The 23,681-nt window shown below is 47.0% G+C and overlaps 1 protein-coding gene across 2 annotated transcripts in view; it reads right to left on the bottom strand.

Moving 5' to 3' along the window:
* SPATS2L (spermatogenesis associated serine rich 2 like) overlaps nt 1-8,424 on the bottom strand; it is a 170,801-nt gene extending 162,377 nt beyond the window's left edge. Inside the window, exon 1 of one of the 2 annotated variants that reach the window (XM_062189686.1) lies at nt 8,402-8,424. The gene's annotated coding sequence lies outside the window, so the exon portion shown is untranslated. Of the gene's footprint in view, nt 1-7,598; nt 7,666-8,401 lie in introns of those variants that run through there. The other variant, XM_062189678.1, reaches the window with a different exon arrangement.
* Between the last annotated feature and the right edge of the window lie 15,257 nt (nt 8,425-23,681).

Raw genomic sequence — 23,681 nt, 5'->3', positions numbered from 1 at the left:
CTTTGTTCTGCATCTCTAGAAACTGGGTGCTGCTACCCATTAATGAGTGCTTTGCAACAATCAGAATCTTGATTCCTAAGGAGGACTAGAGGATCAATCTCAGTATCAGGCAGGGTCCTTAAAAATGCAAACGGGAATCTGATGTTGGTATCCTTTCCACACCACAGTACATATGCGGTGCTGCCTTCCCTCTGCATTTAGGTACCACACCCAGACTGCCTGGGTGCAACACTTGTCCTACAGGTTACTAGTGACACCACCTTCCTCGGCTTCACTTTTGCCCGTCAGGAAAATGGGGGCATTAAAAGCATGTGCTACATAGCACTGTTTTGAGGATGAAAGGAGGTGATCCATGCGATTAAATAAGACATTCTGTGCCACAGCCTTGGCTTGCACACATTTAGTGATTGGGGACTTCTCACCCACTGCAAAAGCACAATGTACAACAAAGTCACCTTCCTTATACTGACCCTAAGCGGGCCTTCATTCACCGACCCTGGCTGTTTCAGTTGTCAGTCCCCGGGGGGTAATTCTACACAATCAGAATGAGGGTTCTATGCTAACCGTCATTTTATTCACAAATTTTGCTTGCTGCACCGGGCGGTGTCCCACAGACAGCTGCAGCAGACCTCTCATTATTTACATTACTGTGAAAGTGTCACCTTTCAGTGGCATTTCCATGGTGCAGGAGATCTTTCGAGTATTCTCAGTGAGCTGGATACTACCCAGGAACACACTGGTTACTGCCTAGAAGATTTATTTTGTACTTTCCATCATGGTCAAGTCATTACTTGGCATCACAACTAATTAATGCAGGTATCTATAAATTTCCATTATTTAATACTGCAGACCATCAATGCCTAGGCGCTTCCTCACAGGGCTTCAGCTCAGCAGTGGGGCCGACGATGGGGTATAGTGGGTTAAGCTGCTACCTGCAGTGCTTAGCATCCTGTATGGGCACTGTATGGGTTTAGGTCCAGGCTGCTCCATTTCCAACCCACCTTCCTGCTGATGTGCCTGGGAAAGCAGCCGAAGATGACCCAAATAATTGTGCCCCCACACCCATGTGGAAGACCTGGAAGAAGCTCCAGGCTCCTGACTTCGGCCTGGTCCAGTCCCAGGCATTGCAGCCATTTGGGGAGTGAACCAGTAGATGGAAGATCTCTCTTTCTCTGTCTCTCTGTAACTCTGCCTTTCAAATAAATAAAAATCTTCTTAAAAAGAAAAGAAGAAGAAGTAGTACTGTAGTGGAGCACTATAGTCAAAACCCTGACATTCAGGTCTCCATTCTCACCTGTCTATTCTTATATACCCAGTAATAGCTATGGAAATCTTACACAAATCCTGCCAATAACCAACTCAAACACTAGGGTCACTCTAGGACCCTTCCCCCACCTCCACCCCACCCTCACCCACTCAGCAGAAGGGAATTCCCGCTCTGGGCAATCTTAGGCCTTTGTTTCTGGGATGCAGACACTGCTTCCCAGCAGAAGTGGTACCTGGCACAAAAAAGAGTCTTACTGAAGTTTATGGAATTTATTTTTATCCCAAATACAACATGACGCATGTGGCAAACTCTTCCCAACATCACCTTTCTCCCTCAGATGGGTCCCCCTGATGAATTTGTTTTTTAATTTATGTGGATATCTGTAAAGAAAAGACTGGGCAGCCCTGCAACACAGTCTGGAATTTTGGAGCTGATGAACTGAACTTTTATATAACTGACAACTTTAGCCTAATTGTTTTATGTATAAAATACTGGCATAAAGCCTGAATGCTTTTATTTTTGCTCACTACTGGGACCCATCATTCCACCTTAAAATAACTCCAGCCTTCTCAATTCCATCTCACAACTGCCAGACTCCATCATTATCTCAACGCTGGGACATGCCGAGTCCTCAGAATCCTCACAGCTGATGAATGGAGAAGTTGATTAGAAAAACGTAAAAAAAAAAAAAAAAAAAAAAAAAAAAAAAAAAAAAAAAAACCTCCTTGACAGATGTCTCCTTCAAGTGCCTGTCCCTTTAATCCAATGTCAACATTCATTTCTACGTTACCAAATATTGATTGGGGTCATGGCTATGTGTCAGGCTATGAGCTAGGCTCTGGAAATAGAATGGTGAGCAGTAGAGATGCAACAGCAAAACTCATCATTAAGAACAAATTAACCCTTGGTTTATTCATTCTGTGGGTAAACCTGTCATGTGCTTATGATGACCAAGGGGCTGCAGATGGGTCCGAGGTAGGACACAAGGTCCGCGAATGCCCTCACTGAACCTGAAGTCTTGTTGAGAAAGCAAGGATGAAGATCACAATGGTATACGCGGATCTAAGGGTCTAAAAGAACGACACCCACACAAGAGGAAGAACCCAGTGAGAATGAGGTGCCAGGGCAGCACAGCTGATCCAGAAGAACGTGGTTAGGCCAGAGAACCACGGAGTAGTCATTCTAGAGCGTGAACAACGGGGTCCTTAGAAGGGCAATGGGCTTCAACAGGGAGGCACAGAAGGTTCATGTTGGACACAAGACAAAACTAAGGGGAGTTACATTTGGCAAAATTGTGAGCTGCATTAAAACTAGGTCAGGGAAAGGTGTTTGTAGCTTAAGTTATCACTTGGGATGACTGTATTCCAAGTCCGGGTGCCTGCTTTGAATCCTGGCTACTCTGCTTCTGATCCAGCTTTCTGCTGATGAACATCCTGAGAGGCAGAAGACGATGATTCAAGTACCTGGGTCCCTGCCACCCTGTGGGAGACCCAGATGGAGTTCCAAGCTCCTGGCTTCAGACTGGCCTAGCATTCGCTGTTGTAGGCATTTGTAGCGCGAACCACAGAGATGGAAGATCTCTCTCTCTCTCACTCATTCACTCTGCCTTTCAAATAAAATGAAAATAAATAAATACATTTTTAGAGAAAAAAAAAATCAAGTTGAGAAGTTAGACTTTATGCCAAGGACAATGGAGGTGGGGAAGCCCACAGAAAATATTTGTGCTACAGTTGCTCCTCTACTTACCATGGGGTCATATTCTTATAAAGCCACTGTAATTTGAAAGTAAGACATTGTAATTCAAAAATGCATTTAATATATATAGCCTACCAAACACCATAGCCTAGCCTACCACCACTGTGTTCAGAATGATTGTGTTAGCCTACAGCTGGGAAAATTCAACTAAGGGAAAGTCTAGCTCGTAACACCACACTGGATGGCTCACGTGACTTACTGAATATCTGCATCCCAAACACTGGCAATGCAGCACATTGAAGAAGGGTTGTTTTGAGGCTGGCATTGTAGCATAGCGAGTAAAGCTGCCGTCTACAGTGCTGGCATCCCATAGGGCACCAGTTCAAGTCCTGGCTGCTCCACTTCTGATTCAGCTCTCTGCTATGTGTATGGCCTGGGAAAGCAGCAGAAGACGGCCCAAGTGCTGGGGCCCCTGCACCCACGTGGGAGACCTGGAAGAAGCTCCTGGCTCCTGGCTTCGGAATGGTGCAGCTCCGGCTGTTGTGGCCATCTGAGGAGTGAACCAGTAGATGGAAGACCTCTTTCTGCCTCTCCTTTTCTCTCTATGTAACTCTGACTTTCAAATAAATAAATAAAACCTTTAAAAAAAAAAAAAAGAAGAAGAAGGGTTGTTTCCCCTTGTGATCGCACCTTCAGGGTTGACTGGAGCTGCAGCTGCTACTGCTGCCCAGCATCACAAGAGAAGATGGCACTGTATACTACTAGCCTGGAAAAGATCAAAACTCAAAATTCTAAGTTTCTACAGAATGCGTGTGGCTTTCACACCACTGTAAAGTTGAAAAATAGTAAATCAAACATCCGAAGTTAAGGACCATCTGTAATGCAAAAAGCCCTAGCTTTAAAATCAGATAAAGCTGAGTTCCGCACAGTTTCCTCTGGAGACAGTCCTTGGAAAGTTCTATGGAGAAGACATTTAGGAAGGCCAGTGTGGCTGCCATGGGTAAAAGGGGGAAATTCAATTACAGAGGGACCAGGAAGGAGGAGACCATAATCATCCTTAGAGAACAGCAATGGCTGGCGCCTTGGGCTCTGAGTGGGAGAGTGGAATGAAAAGGAAATCCAGGGGTGGCCAGGAGAAACCACTGCAGAGGAAGGGTAAAGGAGCCTGGACACAATTTCACAGAACGGGTGAGACAGAGGAGCTAGAGCTTAGATCTCCAGGCTGTGTGATGGCAAGAACGCTAAAATGATCAGGACAAGCAAAGTCTTTCCAACGTAAAAGGTGTGTGTTCATCAGAGAATAGGAAAAGCCTGTTACCCTGTAGTCTGTAGCCTGACAGCCGGACGTCCACCAAGAAAGTCTATTAATCAAGACAAATGGGAATAGAGTTTGGAGCAGTATTAGAGATAAAGATTTGTACGATGTAAGGAGAAATAACCACCATCACATTTAAGAATTTTTATTAGAAGACTACAGATTACTAAAAGGATGAAATGATGTAACTAGTAAAGAGAACTCCACCTCCCAGCCTTGTTCTCGGCTATGGTACTCAGGGGATCCTATCCACTGCCACAACATGAAGCAAATAAAACTTCTGTAAAAAGTCAACATATGGCCTATTTACATAACAAGCACCGCCAACTCCAAATTAGCCATTTTGATGTGTCAAGGAAATAACACCTTCATAGAAGACTACTTCAGAAAGGGAAGACAAACAAGGAAGGTTTGTTTTTCTTCTATAATTATGTTTACTGGGTCTTTAACTATATGTACCACGAAAATCCTATTTTAATGGTGTGATTACACTCTAAGGTGGAACAGTGATGGAAATAACTAGAAGGACAATGTACAACCATTCAGAGATCAATAAACAGACCCCATCATTTAAGTCTGCCCATACAATGTAACTGCCCTCATATCCTGTGTCATGCTTTTAAAAGTTACTGTCCTGTGTATGGGAATCATAGCAACCACAGGATTCAATCATCACATTCAAATAACAGTAACAACACCACAGAAGGTGACTGGGAAATAGTACTACGGAGCAGTGACTAAGCAGTGCCTGCCTTGTGCATACAAAACACACTGCGCTCTTGTCACACGGTGAGACAGGTGACAGCAGCCTAGCTTGTACCAAGAGCAAGCTCACCTTCTTCCACCTTATCAAAACTGTAACCTGAAGTTCTTGTCCTGCTCATCTCCCAAGAGGCTCATCCAAACTCCGTAGAGACAACAGACTCAAGACCACCGACGCAGTCCAGACACTGCCATTAATGAACACTCATTCTGGCAACACTGTTTGCTGACTGCAGACCGAGAGCCCAGGAAAGACCAGAACCAGAAGGGAGCTTCATTTCCGGAGGACAGTATTCACATTTACGTGGCTAAGGTGATCTAGAAAACGCTCCAAACTGGCAGTGCTTCACAGACCGCAGGAGCATGGCCTCCGTGTTTTCCTTCCCGGATCATTACTGATCAGGGAGAGCAGCTTCTCGAGCCCACAGTGGTCTCCCTCCACAATGGCCACCTGAAAACCAGTGCCAGCGAGTGAGCGAGCCAGCGGAGCAACTGCCAACTGCACACTTTCATTAGGGGGCTCCATAAAACAGGATGAATACAAAAGAGTCCCGAGGCTGTGCCGGCTACATGAGCGCATTCCACTAAGTTGATTCTTAGGAAGTCATTTAATATTTCCAGGGATTAAGGAAGAAAGAAAATTGCCAATTAATACACTTCTTTTCCAGATGTTTGGTTTTTACTAACCTTTTAAATATTCTCTGCATTCAAGTGATTGTATTTCCATGCAAATTTTCTTTGTGGGGGTCAGTGTGCCTGTGCCTGTGTGTGTGTGTGTGTGTGTTTAAAGCCACACATAGAATCTGGGCATTTCTGTTCTCCTCCATAATAAAGGTTTGTAACCCAGCCTGAGTTGATTCCAAAACTCTCTTTGCAGTACTATTGGCCTTGTTCAAATAGAAAAAAAAATTTCCTGAAGTTGTTTTTATCCCCAGTTAGATCCAACAAAATTTTCTCATACACCCCTGTTTTTAAATACTAGTTATTTGATAAAATCTACACAATGCAATGCTTTCTGGTTAGGTAGCACAATTTCATGAGCACCATAAAATACTCTATCCACAAGGCAACTTTATGCTTTATTTTCAGAACATCTTCCAAAATAATTGGTCTTGGTACTTGAATACCCCCCCCCCCCCCCCATGAAGCGATTCCCGACTTCCTGTCCTTCCCTTTCCCTGCCGTGTCGCACATCTGCTTAGTCTCTGGAAAACAAAATCAATCTCGGTGGCAATGAATCCCTCCTGGCAGACAAACTAAAGCGACGCTGTAAAGGTCACACCACCTTACTCTTTCACACCCTGGCATCAAACCTCTTTCTCTGCACAGGTTCTAAAATTGCAGTCATTTTTCTGTTGCGACCCACTGGGGGTGTGGTAAATAATACGATGTTTTGAAAACGCTTCAATAAGCAAGTGAACATGGCACACGTAACACTGCATGTAAAGAAAAAGGTGGTGGTTGAACTTCAAGGGGTTTCGCTAGTTCTCAAGCTACATTCTCCGAACTCCACTCAAAGGAAAACGCTGTACAGAAAGAATCCGTGATCAAAGTGTCAGGTCTCCAAAGCCTTGGCATCCGCTAAAGCCAGGGCACGCAGGGTACTGAAAAGCTCCTTAAGTTCTCGTTCTCTCTCTCTCTCTCTCTCTCTCTCTCTCGCACACACACACACACACACACCAATCCCTGGAGCACCAGTGAGCTCCACTCGCCAAGATGCAAAGCTCAGGTCGCATCCCATCCAGCGAAGTCTCGGCCCCTCGCCCGGACGCCTGCAGTCAGCCTGCCCCGACACGCAGCCAAGAGCATCGGGGAGCGCGAAGGACCCCGTCCGCGCGCAGGAACACAGCCCGGGTCTGCGGCTCCGGCCCGCCGCCTGCGGCCGCCCGGCTGCCCCCGCTCCGTCGCCCAGCCAGGGCGCTCGGCGGCTACCCCTGTCACCCCCGCCTGCCCCGGCGGCGGCGGCGACGCGAACGCGCGGGGACCAGACCACGCGAGGAGCCCCGCGGCGCCCGCTCTTGGCCGGGATGGTCCCGCAGACGCGGGCAAGCTCGGCGGCTGGGAGCGAGAAGGCGCCGGGCGGTGGGGGGGTGGGGGTGGGTCTCACTCCCGCTCGGGACTGGAAGGGGGCGCCCGCGCGGGAGAAGGGGCAGGCGAGGGACCGCGGCCGTGGGCGATTCAGATCCGGGGCGGGCGGGTCCACGTCGGAGCGCGGCACGCTCGCCCCGGGCGCGCGAGGCTGCGCCGGGGTCAGTGCCTCCTCCCGCTCGCCCGCGCCGGCCACGGAGAGCAGCGCGGCGACCTCCGCGTCCGGCCCGCGGCGTCGCCGAGCGCGGGCCACACCCAGCGCCCCGGGAGGCGGCGGGGGCTGGGCGGCCCCGGCTGCGGTCGCTCGGCCCGGGCCGCGCGGAGCCTCCAGCCCCGCCGCCGCGCGCAGGCCCCGCCGCGTCCGCCAGCCCGCCCGCGTCCCGCGTGTCGGCCCGGGCTGCCGGGCGAGGGAGCAGGGGAGTCTCGGGCGGCGGCGGCGGCGGCGGCGGCGGCCTGGGGTCCCGGGCTTACCTCAGCGGCGGGCGCCGGCCGCTCCGTCGCGGGTCGGGGCCGTGGGCCGGGGGCGCGGTCGCCGGTGGGAGTAGCGGGGGAGGCGCCGCGGCGGTGGCGGCCCCTGCGGCGCGGAGGGCGGGCCGAGCGGAGCCGCTGCCTGGGCCGCGCGCCGTCCCGAGCTCGCCCCGCGCTGCCGGCGCTCGCGGCGGAGGGCGCAGCCGGCTCGGGCCCGGGCTGGATTCCTTCACTGACACAACTCCGGCTCGGCCGGCTCCGGGAGGGCCGCTCCCGCCCCTCGCCGGCTGCCCCCGCCCCTCGGTGTCACTCACCAGGCGCACACACCCCGGCCGGCGCCCCTCGCTCGGCTCGCACACGCGGCGCTGCTCACGCCTCTCTGGGGTTTTGTATCCGCTCGCACGCACGTTCCGACACAGATCCCTTCCCTCCACACGCCCGCCCTAGCCGCTTTCCCACCCCACTTTCTAGAAGAATCCCCACGCAGCTTCCGCACTTCGCTTTGCCCCGCGGCAGCCCTCCTCGCCTTTCCCCAAACCTCCACCTTCGGGAGACGCCCCCTGGTATTGCAAAGATTTGGTCGCAGCCCGCACGTGTTGCAAGAGAAAGCATCCTCCCCTACCCGGGAAGAGGAACTTTGCTCCCCGCGGCGCTGGTCTACAAATGCAAGATGCTACTCCTTCTAGAAGGTAGTAATGCTTTCTGGTGAGGAGCCAAGCTCGAAGAAAATGTAAACAAAGGCAGCTTCTTCGGAGATGTGCTCAGCCATCAGGCTCGGAGGAAGTGCCGGGGCTCTCGGGTCTGACCTTGGAACGCCGGCCGAGCCGGGGTGTCCTGGCCGCTGGCCGGTAGCCGTCGCCGCGGGTCCTCGCGCTGGGCTCTGCACGCGTGCGACAGCCGAGTGACAGCTGGAAGCGAAGGCATCCGCCCCGGGGGTTCTGCCCCGGAGCGCGGTCCTCGGCCGAGTGAGGCAGTTTCTCAATCGTTATTCATGATGGAAGCACTTTAGGTACCGCGCCTCTTGCAGAGGCGGCAGAGGGAAATGCAGGCTGCGCTCCAGTGCCGTTTGTTTGTTTATTTTTGGAGGGTGACTTCTTACCTCCCTTTTTCTCCACACCAGTTAACTGTTGTCCAGCAGCTTCCGTGGACGTCGAAGTCCATTACAAACAACGGACTTGAGTTGGTTATGCCTCTCCAGCTGCAGGCTCTAACGGGCTTCCGGGTGTACAGCAGAAGCGTGTATCGTGCGATGTTCAGAAATTCACAATTTGAAATAAAATACACCGTTGCGGGTAGAGTTCAGATCTGCTCACAGAGCGTGCCCCTGCTGATGAAGTACAACCGTTGAGAGCAAGAAGAGCCAGCAGGGAAGGAACTCATTTTCCCGTGTGACAAGCTGCGATTGCTACTTCGTAGTCACACTGGTTTGATGTGTGGATCTTGTAAATGTTTGCAAGTGCTTAATAAGTATTAGCTCATTTAATTCTTCAAGCAATCCCATCCGTTAGGTACTTTTTTTTTTTTTTTTTTTTTTTTTTTTTGTCCTTTGAGGCACAGAGAAACTAAAAACCTTACCTACGTTTTTGGCTTAGTGGAGGAAGAATTTGAACCTGTAGGTCCGCACCACCTGTGGTACAGGTGGGAATGCTCACTTCTAGAAGCCAAACTACATAGGAAGGACAAACATCATCCTGTTGTCTGTTAAATTTAGCTAGAAGAGGTGACTTGTAAGAATCAGATGCACTTTTGAGATCCTTGGACAAAATAATTCATTTAAGTTTGAGGGAGGGAGGAGTTTCTCCATCTCCATAATTAGATTTCTAAAATGAATAATGAATTATTACTTTCCTGGGAAGTGCACTGGAGATAACATAGAATTCACTCTTCATTCCTTCCTTCTGCCACTTCTTAATCCTCCCAGAGCTCCAAATCTAACTCATCAAGAAATGTAAACAAAGTAAGCCTATTCGGAGCTGTCTTCAGAAAGTACTGGGGTTTGGAACAAAAAATACTTCCAAGAACTGAGCATAACCAGAGGGAAGAAAGGGTTTTCAAAAGCTCATCCAGGGTGTACTGGAGGGCTGTTTGCCAGCGGGCGGGTAGTAGCTTTGAGAGTAACTGCTGTGTGTACTGGGAGTAAAGATGTAAAAGCACTGAGTGGATGGAAAAAAACAGGTGGAGCAGAGGAACGTGGTGGCAGCCACTATACCCCCAACTAGACTACGACTCCTTCTCTCCTGGGGATGGAGGCCCAGCTCATTAAAAATAAGTGCAACATAACTCCGAAGAAAACAATTACTTGGCTCAATCGTTAGCTAAGAGACACAGCAAAAGAAATCAGACTCTTAAAGGTTTTTGTTTTTATTTATTTATTTATTTTTGACAGGCAGAGTTAGACAGTGAGAGAGAGAGAGAGAGAGAGAGAGAGAAAGGTCTTCCTTTTTGCCATTGGTTCAACCCCCAAATGGCTGCCAGGGCCAGCATGCTGCCCTCATCCAAAGCCAGGAGCCAGGTGCTTCTCCTGGTCTCCCATGCGGGTGCAGGGCCCAAGCACTTAGGCCATCCTCCACTGCCTTCCCGGGCCACAGCAGAGAGCTGGCCTGGAAGAGGGGCAACCAGGACAGAATCTGGCGCCCCAACTGGAACTAGAACCCCGGGGTGCTGGTGCCGAGGATTAGCCTAGTGAGCCGCGGCGCCGGCCTCTTCAAGGTTTTATAGAGAATGAGTTTCAAATCATCCTTAAACCTTTTGCTGTTTAAATAAATTTACTCAGGAAAATATGGAAATTTTTTGTTTCTGGGAAAGAGTTTAAAATGGAAACATGAGTGAAAGCTTCTTGCACATCACATAGCTAAAACAGTATTTTGTTGAATTAGGCATAGATGATTTTAAAAAGCATTTGAATTACACTCCTATTATTGAATGAGGATATTAAAAATCCAAGAAAAATAGAATATGAAAAAGAGAGATGATGGAATTTTTCATCATATACTGAAATTTTGTTTCAAAAGTTGCATTATTGGACAGATCCTGTATCTAGCATTACTCAATCAAAATAATTCTCTGTGTGTGATCTTTCAGTATCTGCAAAGGATGGGTTCCCAGACTCCCATTCTGACCCCCCAATGACCAAAATCCTCAGCTGTTCCACTCCCTTATATAAAATGGTGTAGTAGTATTGTGCATAGAAACTATGCTGTCCTCCATGCACTTCAGTTCATCACTAGATTACTTATGATAACTAGCAATGTAGATGCTATATAAATAGTAGTTACACTGTCTTGTCTAGGGAATAATGACAAAGGGGGAAAGGTTTATAGTACAGACACCATTCTCCCCCCCCAATTTTTTCAGTAACGCAGTTGGTTGAATGTGAATTCAGAACCCACATGTCCAGAGGACCAATGGTATAATCCAGGAATCTCATCTCACTAATTTCTTTAAGGTGTATTCATTTATTTGAAAGTCAGAGTTACAGAGAGGCAGAGGTAGAGAGACAGAGAGGAGGTCTTCCATCTGGTGGCTCACTCCCCAGATGGCTGCAACGGCTAGAGTTGCACAGATCCAAAGCCAGGAGCCAGGAACTTCTTCTAGGTCTCCCACACGGGTGCAGGGGCCCAAGAAGTTGGGCCATCATCCACTGCTTTCCCAGGCCATAGCAGAGAGCTGGATCAGAAGTGGAGCAGCCGGGGCTTGAGCTGGTGCCCATATGGGCGGCTTCACTCACTACACTACAGTGCCAGACACTCATTTCACTATTTTCGAAAGTAAAGGTCTTTTTTTAAAACTTTTATTTAATCAATAAATAATAAATAATAATAAATTTCCAAAGTACAACTTTTGGATTATAATGGTTTTTTCCCCCCATAACCTCCCTCCCACCCACAACCATCCCATCTTCCACTCCCTCTCCCATCCCATTCACATCAAGATTCATTTTCAATTATCTTTATATACAGAAGATCAACTTAGTATATAATGAGTAAAGATTTCACCAGACTGCACCCACACAGACACACAAAGTATAGAGTACTGTTTGAGTACTAGTTATGCCGTTAATTCGCATAGTACAACACATGAAGGACAGAGGTCCTACATGGGGAGTAGGTGCACAGTAACTCCTGTTGTTGATTTAACAATTGACACTCTTATTTATGGCATCAGTAATCACCCAAGGCTCTTGTCATGAGCTGCCAAGGCTATGGAAGCCTCTTGAGTTCACCAACTCCGACCTTATTTAGACAAGGCCATACATAGTCAAAGTGGAAGCTCTCTCCTCCCTTCAGAGAAAGGTAGCTCCTTCTTTGATGGCCCATACTTTCCACTGGGATCTCACTCAAAGAGATCCAAAAGTAAAGGTCTTCAGTGAACAAACAAGATGAAGGATGTTTCTAGTGTTTCCAAGTAGGTATTTTAAAATTGGTATCTACTGCTTTATCCGTATTGTCACCCACACCGCTTAATTATAAGTGTGGAGGAGCAATGCCATTCCTTCAGTAAGGCTGTGTCGTTTCATAACGGCATTGATTTCAGCCAAATGCCACCTTCCCTGCTTGCCACTGTCCGTGGGCCCCTGATTCTGTAACATGCTCACTCAGAGCAAGGTAGCTCAGATCCAGGAAGCCAGCTGTAGACCTTGATCATTTGTGTATGTACAGGAACCCATAGCTGAAGAAGTGGGGGGGGGGGGGGGGGGGGGGGGAGGGATTCTGGTTGCTAGGTTCCTGATCGCCGGGAAATATTCAGGCCTCACAGGGTTGTCTCTTCTAGAGCTCCTGAATGTTTGACAGGGTTCATTCACCGGGTGGAGTCTGGGTTAACTCACTAAGGGAGAGATGAGTGTGTTCTGCTATGTGAGTGTAGAATTCCTTCGAGCCGTTTGCAGATATTCCTATGCTTCCTTCAAAGCACAGGACGAGGCTGCATTCCCCAACCAGACCATAGCCCGGCAACTTGCTCAGCCAATGAGAGGCGAGTGGAAGATAAAGATCACTGTGGGCAGAAGTTCAGAACCGCTGCATAGGGTCACCACCTACTCTTTTCCTTCCAGAACTACAGACAGCAAGGTGCATGACAGTGGCTGCTCCGTCAGCCTGGAGTGAGACAACCAAAGAGCAGTGCCGTCTCTGCAGACGCTTGGCAAACACGTAGTAAGCAGGAGACAGGAACCTTTGTTCTCAGCCACGGAGATTTGCAGATTGGCTGTTTCTGAGGTATATGCCAGTCTATTCTGATTAAAAATAGGATGGAAGACCTCCGCCTTGCGGCGCTGGCACATCGGTTCTAGTCCCGGTCGGGGCACCAATCCTGTCCCGGTTGCCCCTCTTCCAGGCCAGCTCTCTGCTGTGGCCAGGGAGTGCAGTGGAGGATGGCCCAAGTCCTTGGGCCCTGCACCCCATGGGAGACCAGGAGAAGCACCTGGCTCCTGCCATCGGAACAGCACGGTGCGCCGGCCGCAGCGCACTACCGCGGTGGCCATTGGAGGGTGAACCAACAGCAAAAGGAAGACCTTTCTCTCTGTCTCCCTCTACTGTCCACTCTGCCTGTCAAAAATTAAAAAAAAAAATAGCATGGAAGAAAGAAACAAACACTTGCAGGGTACATTATGGCAGCGAATAGCTAATCACTGCCTTTCCTTCTGGGCACACAAAGAATTCACATTTCTCAGCTTCCTAGGTTGTTAGGTGAAGCCGTGAAACTGAACTCTGACCAGGGGGATGCAGGTGAGAGCTCGGTGCCGAATGTTCAGGATCCACCCACGGAAAACTCCCTGCGTGTTCTTTCTGCCTTCCTTACCTGCTGGGTGCAGAGTAAGGTACTGAGACTTCGGAGCAGGAGTCAGCAAACTGCTACAAAGGCTGTGTAGAAAAGAGTTTAGGCTTCTAGGTCACATGGTCTCTATCACAACTACCCAGCTCTGCTGTTTTACAGGACAGCAGCCAGGGACACTAAATAAACACCTAGGCATGGCTACATTCCAATAAGGCTTTATTTACGAAGCAGGCAGTGGGCTGGACATGGTCTATGGGCAGTAGTTTGCTGACCCCTTACCTGAAGAAGGGCAGAACCAGGAGGGAAAGAGCTGAGTCACCCTGTGGCGATGTCTCCTTGTGGAATACCCACAGTGAATTGTTCCCCGAATTTAAAAACAGACAAATAAACAAGCCTCTCATTGAGTTAAGCATCACTAACGCACTATCTCACTTCCTATATTCCAGAAAAAATTCCATATGGATTAATAATCCAAACATTTTAAAACTGTAAAAGATTAAAATATAGGACACTCTTTTACAATGTTGGTTGTGTTTATAATACTGTCTAGAAATATGACAAAAATCCCAAATGCTCTAAGAAAAGGTTAAACAGATACGACTACAACGAAGTTAATGTTTCCATACAGTGAAAGTTTCCATAAACAATGGTATCTAATGGAGAAAAATATATGGAACATACATACACAGCAAGAAAAGGTTATGGATAATAACAGTTTCTAGGAATCAACACGAAAAAAAAAACAGCAAAATAAGAAAATGGACATTGGATAGAAAAAAGGCAATTCTGAAAATAATAAGACTATGAAAAGACATCCAACCTCATCAATGATTAAAATGTAAAGAAAAATATGCTAGCATTTTTTCATATCAGATTGGCAAAAGTAATATCAAGCGTTTGTGAGTATAGATAGGAAATAGGAACTTTCACACTTCACTGACTGCAGTGTGCATTGATAAAAATTTGGGGAGGCCAACTTGCAGCACCTATAAATATTAAACATGCACACAAGTATATCCTTTGATCATACACTTCCATGAAAAGTAATCGCTCCTGCAGAAATATGAAGTCTGCAAAAATACTTTTACACATGTCTATTGTAGTATTTGTAAGAGCCAAAAAATGTTGGCCACGCCTTAATATTTATGAGTAGAGGAATGATTTAATAAATTGGGTACATCTACACTGTGGGGTAATAAATAAGTGTTTAAGAGTGAGGAAGATACGTATGTGTTGACACGGAAGAGTGTGCATGATATATTTTTGAGTGATAAGAGCGAGTCAGAACACTATGTACAGTGAGAGCTCTAGCGAGGGGGGAAGGTGGCAGAAACACTGTTAACCCTTAGGGCGAGGGTGATTTCCACTTTTGATTTTGTATGCTTCATTTTCTTCCCTTTGCGTATAATTCTTATATTTTTAAAAGTAAAAGGACAAGGGCGGGTGCTGTGGCATAGTGAGTTAAACCACTGCCTGCAATGGTGGTATCCCAGATGGGCACCAGTTTGAGTCCTGGCTGCCCCACTTTCGAGCCAGCTCCCAGCTAATGGCCTGGAAAAAGCAGCAGAAGATGGCCCAAGTCCCTAGGCCTCTGCACCCACGTGGGAGACCCAGAAGAAGCTCCTGGCTTTGGCCTGGCAGCTTTAGCAGGTGAGGCCATTTGGGGGGTGAGCCAGCAGGTGGAGGATATCTCACTCTCTGTCTCTCCCTATCTCTCTCCGTCTCTACATTTCAAATAAATTTTAAAAAAATCTTTAAAAAAAAAGCCAACTGACAATTTAGCTTTAAAAAATAAATAAGTAAATAAATAAATAAAAGGACAAAAGGCAAGAGAGAATGAAAGAGGAGCCCAGTGCCATTGGCCAAGGCCAAGGGCTTGAGGGGTGGATGGCTAAGAGACAAAGATGTGTTAAAGACTCACTGAGGCAAATCCAAAGGAATGAGTCACTCCCCAGTGTTCCAGTGCGGCTAATGGAGCTATTATGATGTTGGACCCAGGATCCTTCTTGTAAACTGGAAATTTTCCAGGGAAGATGAAGACTTCGGGTAAGAAGAGAAAGCACAAGCTTGCTGTCCTGAGGGCAAAACATGTTGGAAACAAAACAATGTTCCTTGGCCGATCTTGTTAGGTTGTCTTTTCATGGCTTCAGACCATTCTTTCTTTCTTTCTTTTTTTTTTTTTTTTTTTTTGGTTAAAAGCCTCCTCACTCTTCTCACAAGATGTTTCTCAAATGATCATATACCTAATAGAAGATAGGGTTTTTTTTCAAGATGCCACAGGCTATTTTTATTTTCATTTATTTATATGAAAGGCAGACAGACAGAGAGCTCCCAACTTCTGAATCACTCTTCAAATGCTTGTGATAGTCGTGGTTGGGCCTGGGAAAACCCTGGAGCCTGGATTGCAGTCTGGGTCTCCCATGTGGTAGAGACTCAAGTATTTGAGTTGTCATCTGCTGTCTCCCAGGGTACATGCTAGCAGGATGCTGGAATTGAGAGTGGAGCCAGGATTTGAACCCAGGCACTTGGATATGGAATGTGGGCATCTTAGCTGCTAGCCTAAATGCCTGCCTTGGTTTTGGTTTTAAAAGTTACGTGTCACTGGCTGGCGCTGTGGCTCAATAGGCTAATCCTCTGCCTTGCGGCGCCAGCACACCGGGTTCTAGTCCCGGTCGGGGCGCCGGATTCTGTCCCGGTTGCTCTTCTTCCTGTCCAGCTCTCTGCTATGGCCTGGGAGTGCATTGGAGGATGGCCCAAGTCCTTGGGCCCTCCACCCGCATGGGGTAGCACCTGGCTCCTGGCTTCGGATCAGCACGATGCGCTGGCTGCAGCGCACTGGCTGCGGCGGCCATTGGAGGGTGAACCAACTGCAAAAGGAAGACCTTTCTCTCTGTCTCTCTCTCTCTTACTGTCCACTCTGCCTGTCAAAAATAAAAAAAAAAGTTACATGTCACTGCATATTTTAGGAAGATAATTCTAAATTCTGTCTACCTTGGTTGTGCCTGCAGAAAGATTAATGACACCTGTTGTGTGTCATAGATGAGTAGGCTGTCATTCATTTAGGATGCCTGCATTCATTTTCTGATGTGTATTAGCATATTCTGTTTACCAAATGAAGTTTTATCTACTTATTTCTGTTTATTTGAAGAGGAGAGAGAGAAAGAGAAAGGTCGGGGGGTGGGGAAGGGAGAGGGAAGGAGAGAGAACATGCTTCCATTCACTGGTTCATTCCCCAAATACCTGCAACTTAGCAGGGGGCTGGAAATGGCCAACCTAGGAGCCAGACACTGAACCTGGATCTGCCACGGGGGTGTCAAGGACCCTACTATTTGAGCCATTACCTGCTGCCTCCAAGGGTGTACGTTGACAGGAAGCTGGAAGCAGGAGTGGAATTAGGATTTGGACTTAGGCCCTCAGATATGGGATGTGTGCATCCTAGGCATCTTAACCGCCACACCAGACGTCTGTCACACCAAGTGCGTTTTTGCCACACATCTGATTACCACTGAGATAAAACACCTTCTGTTTAGTCACAATCTGCACTAAGCAGTGCCAAGGTGATTTGTTATTTAACATGTTTTTATCTATTGATGGCAGCTTGTACCCTAAAATTCTCCATGTTGTTGTTGCATATTATTTACCTTAAAAACAGTGGACTGGTGCTGTTGCCTTTGGATGCCACGGTACAGAGAAGTAAAGACTCTTCTTTGTAGACCCAACTTCATTATGTAAAAAGGAAGCTGTTAGACTCCTCTGGGTCACAGCACGAGCATGGCCAACGGCAGGCATGGGGACTGTGTCTGCTGGGAGGTGCTCTCACGGCTCTTGCACACATCTTCCCCAGCATGGGACCGCCCTTGCCTGGGGTCCAGGCTGCAACGCGACACTGAGAGAGCACATTAGCTCAGGGGGACTGTCATAACAGCAGACCACAGACTGGATGACTTAGTGGGAAGTTTTGTCTCACCGTTATGGAGGCTGGAAGTCCAAGACGGAGGGGTTGGCAGGGCAGGTTCCTTCTCAGGGCTGTGAGGAAGGGTCTGTCCCTGGCCTCTCTCCTTGCTTGTAGATGGCCTCCATACTCTGTCTGTGTCTGAATTTCCCATTTTTAAGGATACTAATCATATAAGAATTGAGCCCACCCTAATGACCTCATTTTAAAGGCCTTATCTCCAAATGAGATCATATTCTGAAGTATTGGGGATTAGAACTCCAATAAATCTTTGGGGAGGGCACCATTCAACCTATAACAGATGGAATAATAAATACTAGTTAGAGTGGGATTTGAGCCAAAGCGTCTGACTGGTCATCTAGGATTCCTGATCAGACCCTTTGCCTCCACATTCCTGGGTACTTTCACTGCCCCTCTGCCCCAGGGGCTTGCTGATGCCTACTTATTGCTCTGTCTTAGGCAATTGCGCATGCATTTCCTTCATGAGACTTAAGCACTGCCTGTGAACAGGGACCGTGTCATTTGTTCCTGTGGTCAAGCACAGTACCTGATCCCCTGACAAGGCAAATGAGTGATTGACAACGATACAATATTTGGACCAAGAAACACAAGTCCACACTACCATTTGTCCTTCTGATTGTACAACTCAATAAAAGTGAGTTTAGACTCATTCTTGTGAAACAAAATGACATACAAACTTGCAAATTTTTAAATCTTTATTAAATCTGTTGTGGTTTATCATAGGCAGTGACTTTTAGATTGAAAGTGGAACAAGGAAGTTCAAAACATGGGAAAATGAGCCTTACAATTCAGCTTTTTTCATCAATGAAGCGAATTCAGCTAGAGAACCCTGTGCTCTACTTACATGAACAATGAACTTCAAATTTAAAGTCTAATTTAAAAATCACTACTAGAGAAAGCAGGAGGAATTCTGCAGAGATTATTCTATGATTAGGAAATAGGATTCACAGGAAAGGCCTATGGGAACTGTGAGTTTTGAAAATGCAGGGAAGACACATCAGAAGGGCAACCTACAAACAGTCTTTAAGGGAAAACACAGATATGTTGATGAGCTTTTCTGTCTCTGTTGCAGACAGAACAAGAATAGTTTATGCTACAGCATGCAAGGGCTCAGTTGACTATGAAGGGCGAATTTCCCAGCAGAATACTAAGTATCAGGATGACTTTTTCAATATAGGCTGTGGTTCTACATCTTTCTATCAGTTAGATGAAATCTCCTTTCACATTTAAGTAGCCATGAGATCCTGGAAAAATTACATCATTTCACTGGTGGTCAGTGGGCTTAACGTCAGTACCTACCTCATAGAGTTACTGGAGAGTGAATGTAAAGTTCATGACACGGGCCCACGCTGTGGCTTAGCAGGTAAAGCCACCACCTGCAGTGCCAGCATCCCATATGTGTCCCGGCTGCTCCACTTCTGATCCAGCTCCCTGCTATGGCTTGGGAAAGCAGTGAAAGATGGCTTAACTCCTTGGGCCCCTGCACCTGCGTGGGAGACCTGGAGGAAGCTCCTGGCTCCTGGCTTCGGATGGGCTCAGCTCCGACCATTGCTGCCATCTGGAGGGTGAACCAGGATGGAAGACCTCTCTCTCTCTCTCTCTCTCTCTCTCTCTGCAACTCTGCCTTTCAAGTAAATAAATAAATACATAAATAATTTTTTAATAAAAGCTCACAACATAGTTCCTGGCACATTTTAAGTGCCCCAAAACAATATCAAGAATGAAAATGAGAGCAAATATTTGTTACTTACTAAATGACAACCATAATTCTAAGCAGTTTGTTAGTTTCATAGTAATTGAGGTAGGTGCTTTCATTTCCACTTTTCAGATAAGACTAAGGCACAGACTGATTAAGTAACTTGCTCCCAACTGATAGTCCCAGTAAGTGGCAATGCTCTAATACATAATGAGGTAGTCTGTCTCCCTGTTATGCACTTCAGGTCACTATAATGTTAGTAATCTCAGCATGTTTATAAACAAAGGAATATTAGTGCTTATATAATCAACAATTGCCATACTCTGAAAATTCACAATCTCGGGCTGGCATGATGTGGTCAGTAGGCTAAGCCTCTGCCTGGGGAACTGGTGTCCCATATGGGCGCCGGTTCAAGTCCCGGCCCCTCCTCTTCCGATCCAGCTCTCTGCTATGGCCTGGGAAAGCAGTTTAATATGGCCCAAGTGCTTGGGCCCCTGCACCCATGTGTGAGACCTGGAAGAAGCTCCTGGCTCCTGGCTCCTGGCTTCAGATCAGCTCAGCTTCGGCTGTTGCGACCATCTGGGGGATGAACCAGCAGATGGAAGATCTTTCTCTTTGTCTCTCCTTCTCTGTTACTCTGCCTCTCAAGCAAAGAAATAAAAAAAAAAAGTCAAAATCTCATGGTTCCCAGGCTTTCATCATTCTTTTTATTATTTTCCTTCCATACTAGGAATGGGTGTATTTACTAAATTCTGCAACAATAAGTAAAGATTAAATCATTTTCCATTGTTATTAATCAAAGGCATATGTAACAACTCCCAATCAACAGGAGAGAATGGCATGATCTGAATTGATATAATTCCTGCCAAAGACAAAGCAACTTGGCATTTTGGTGAGCTCATGCAGTTTTATCATTGTACAGTTTGTGCCAGGCCTTCTGAAATACCTATAATAATTAATTGCTCCTCTTTTTTGTCAATATTAACTTCCCAGAAGTTAATATTCTGTGATGAATCACCTGTGGCCCTGGTAGAGGAATTCTCTCTATGGAAACACCACTTCACGTACATAGTTCCTCCCACAAATGATTCCTCCACATAGTTACATGTGTTCTGAAGACAGACAGATGGACTACACTAGTAGTTTTCAAATAGTGTCATCACTGGTTTTGGAATCCAGAATGTATTTTCAAAATATATTCAGTTAATCAAAAACATGAATGTTTTAAGGCAGAAGCCAAAATGTCGAATCAATGGATGAAGCTGAGTGTGGAAGGCTTATCTGCAGCAGGAGGCTCAGGTAATGCAGAGTTGAGGATCTGGGTGAGAACTCTGCACCGGGTGTGTGTGCATGCAAAGGAAGTAGTTATGGGGAGGAACAAGTAATGGTGTCAGTGAAACCAGCTTTCAGGAGAAAGGAGCACCCTGATTAGTAGTGTTTGCCAATTTCCATGTTGTAAATACTTCTACCATGGCCAATTTTAAGCTCCCAACAGTTTAATAAGTTATATATTTATTTAAACAGTCAGCTCTCCCAAGCCAACATGAACCTGGTCCAGGAAACCCCTGGAAATAAACAAACTTGCTTATCAGCAGTCTCACAGCGGAACCTGGAGGCGTTGTTAATGCAAATGGGTGTCTGACAAGGCAGATGAAGAAGGCCAAGAGAACTCATAATTCCTAGGCTGAAGCAGAAGACTGAAGATTTGTAGCCAGAAAATGATCCAGAGCCAAGGAGGCTGTAAAGAGGAGAAATATCGGAAGGTAGCAGCCTGGTCATCAAGCCTGGAATGAAGGCATTGGATACACAGCAAAGTCTAGAAATGGTCACGGATGAGACACAGAAGGAAGATGCTGCCATTCAAGCAGGGTACATGTCTGCTTTCCCCAGGCCACATGTGCTTCCACCCGGCCCCATGACTAATTGTCACTGCCCCCTTTCCAAAGTTGCCTCTTGAGCAATGTGCTCATCTTCCTCTCCCAAAGAGATCAGCAAGCATCTTTGGGCTTCCTGGATAATAGTGTTTACCAGGAGTTCACAGACAAGTAGTCTGAGCCTCATGTCAACAACACGGGAGGCCTATAAGGAGTCTTCAAGCAGTCGGAACAATTAGGTCAATTCAGTATAGCTATAGAAATTCTAGCTCAGTCAATATTTGGAGATGGTCGGCAGACAGATCTGTAGAAGCCCACTGACAGACGTTAAGATCAGAGATAAAATAGGTCGCCGTTACAGGGAAAGGGGGTCAATCTAATGAACACGTGTTTCTAAACTGAGCAGTTACTTCAGAGATGGCTGGTTTGCCCCTCCTCATCGCCCCGCATCAACTCTTTCTTCTGCTTTTTCCTTGACAGACAACAGTGATGGCTGGGGTTTCAGTAGACACTTTGGGCCATGGGGCAACCCTGAAAATAGAATCCAGTGCTAAAGATCCTGTTCTAGAAAGTCAGAATCTTGGTCCCTTGAGGAGTCACCATAGCAGCTTATATAGCAGAGAGCTGTCTACCTATGCGTGTTTATGTTGGAAGAGAAAAACTTCTATCTTAAGCCATTTTTATTCTCTACTTTGCTCACAAGCAGTCAATTGAAATTCCTGTCTGATACAGCCAGCTAACAAGTCAGGCTGTTAGGAACAGGAAACAGAGATGGGGCCTTTGTTTCAAGAATTCTAGTTCAGGCCAGTGTTGTGGCATAACAAGTAAAACTGCTGCCAACCACAGCAGTATCACCTATGGCCGGCTGCTCCACTTCCGATCCAGCTCCCTGCTAATGTACCTGGGAAAACAGCAGAATATGGTCCAAGTGCTTGGGCCCCCACCACCCATGTGGGAGACCTGGGAGAAACTCCTGGCCCTTGGTTTTGGTCTGGCCCAGCCCTGGCCGTTGAAGCTATTTGGAGAGTGAACCAGTGGATAGAAGATCTCTCTCTCTCTCTCTCCTCCTCTTTCTGTATAACTCTGCCTCTCAAATAAATAAAATAAATCCTTAAAAAAAGAACTCTAGTTTGAGGCAGGAATGGAGGCACATAGTTACTATGACTAGAGCATACGATGGAAGCCAGACTAGCAATACTACTTGAGGTCCAGTTCTCTGAAAGACAGAGTTCCTTAAATCCAAATCCCAAAGCCTCTCATCAAGCATGCACTTTCAGCTGTAAGCTGCAGGCATGATGGCACCTGGCCTACAGTCAGCAGCCCAGTGCTGGCAACTGTGAGCAGAAAAGGGACATCTCAGTGTAGGGGACTGGCTAGGTGGCTAGGCTGAAGAGCGAAGTGCATCATCAGCTGTGGGTATGGAGAAGCCAAGATTTCAGAGCCATTTCCATGTAGCTGTTATCAGTCAGCACTGGGCTGCTGATCAACTCTCTCGGCGACTCCTGATCTGGCACTCTGAACTCCCCCACCATATCTGGATGCCTGAGACAAGTGAAGAGAAGACAGGGTGTGAGGAAGAGGAGGTGATGCCATGGCCATGTCTTCCGGTAGCTTGAAGGGTAGTGATGAAACCAGACAAAAATAAGAGGCCCAAGGACTTGAGTGAAGGGGAAAAAGATTAACGAAGTGATGGTTGCCACGAATTCTGATCAAGATCCAGACCACGTTTGTGTTCACCTGGAGAAAAGAAAGAGCAGAGACGCGAGAGAAGTCTGGACACACGGACATCATCCACGCAGCACTGTGTTGTGATAAAGGTCCTGTCTGAAGAGGAAGGGTTCAGATCTCCAGCTGCTTCTATTCTGCGTCCTTTACAATAACCAACACAGAAGCAAGAAGACTCAGCTATGGCTTCCTCTCTACAACGACACAAAAGCTACTCTCAGTAAGCTTGCTGGAGACGCAACCGCCAGTTTCAGTTGACACTGTCCATTCCGTATCTTCCATGGCCTCCCAGAGACATTCAACACAGTCCTCCCTTTTACACATATTTGTAAAATAGTATTTGTTTGCAAGAGAGGGAGGGAGGGAGGCAGGGGGAGGGAGGGACGAAAGAGAGAGAGAGAATCTCCCATCTTCCAGCTCATTCCCTAAATGTTACAAGGGCCAGAGTGGAAGCCAGGACCCAAATACTTGAGCCATTAACCACTGCCTTCCAGGGTCTGCATTAGCAGGAAGGTGGAGTCAGAAACCACAGTCAGATTGAGGGTGTGAATGTAAAATGGGCTTACAGCTTTGAAAAAGTAATACCAGATGTGGACATCTTATTTAGCTGCTAGGCCTCATCTCTATCCCATCCTCATTTTGAGAATGCGCTACTCCATGCTGACTCTGAGTTCTCAGTCGTCTCTTGTGAGTCTCAGACCAGCTCATCTTCCTTCTCCTGCCTCTGCAATGGGGGTGATCCCAGTGTTCTTTTCGCTCTATTTCCAGACCACCTCTTTCCTGAAAGTATTTCCTGAACTCTGCACATCCTGATAACTCCAGAATCTCTGTCTATAATTCACAAATCTATGCTTAACATTAACTGTCGACATCTTCAATCTATGTTATTAATCTCCCACCCAGCTCCCACCCTAGGAGTCCACAATTAGAACTCCCCAAAGACTTAGGAAGACTTTGCAGTGTAGGGTTGATAGCTCACATCTGTTTTTAATTCCTCCAGTACATGGGGCATGCGGTACGTATTGTCAAATGCATGTTTTTAAAAA

This window comes from Lepus europaeus, chromosome 1 (assembly GCF_033115175.1).
Source record: "Lepus europaeus isolate LE1 chromosome 1, mLepTim1.pri, whole genome shotgun sequence".
Lineage (NCBI taxonomy): Eukaryota > Metazoa > Chordata > Mammalia > Lagomorpha > Leporidae > Lepus > Lepus europaeus.
Note: the sequence above shows the minus strand (reverse complement) of the source record. Positions and strands in the feature narration are given on the sequence as shown.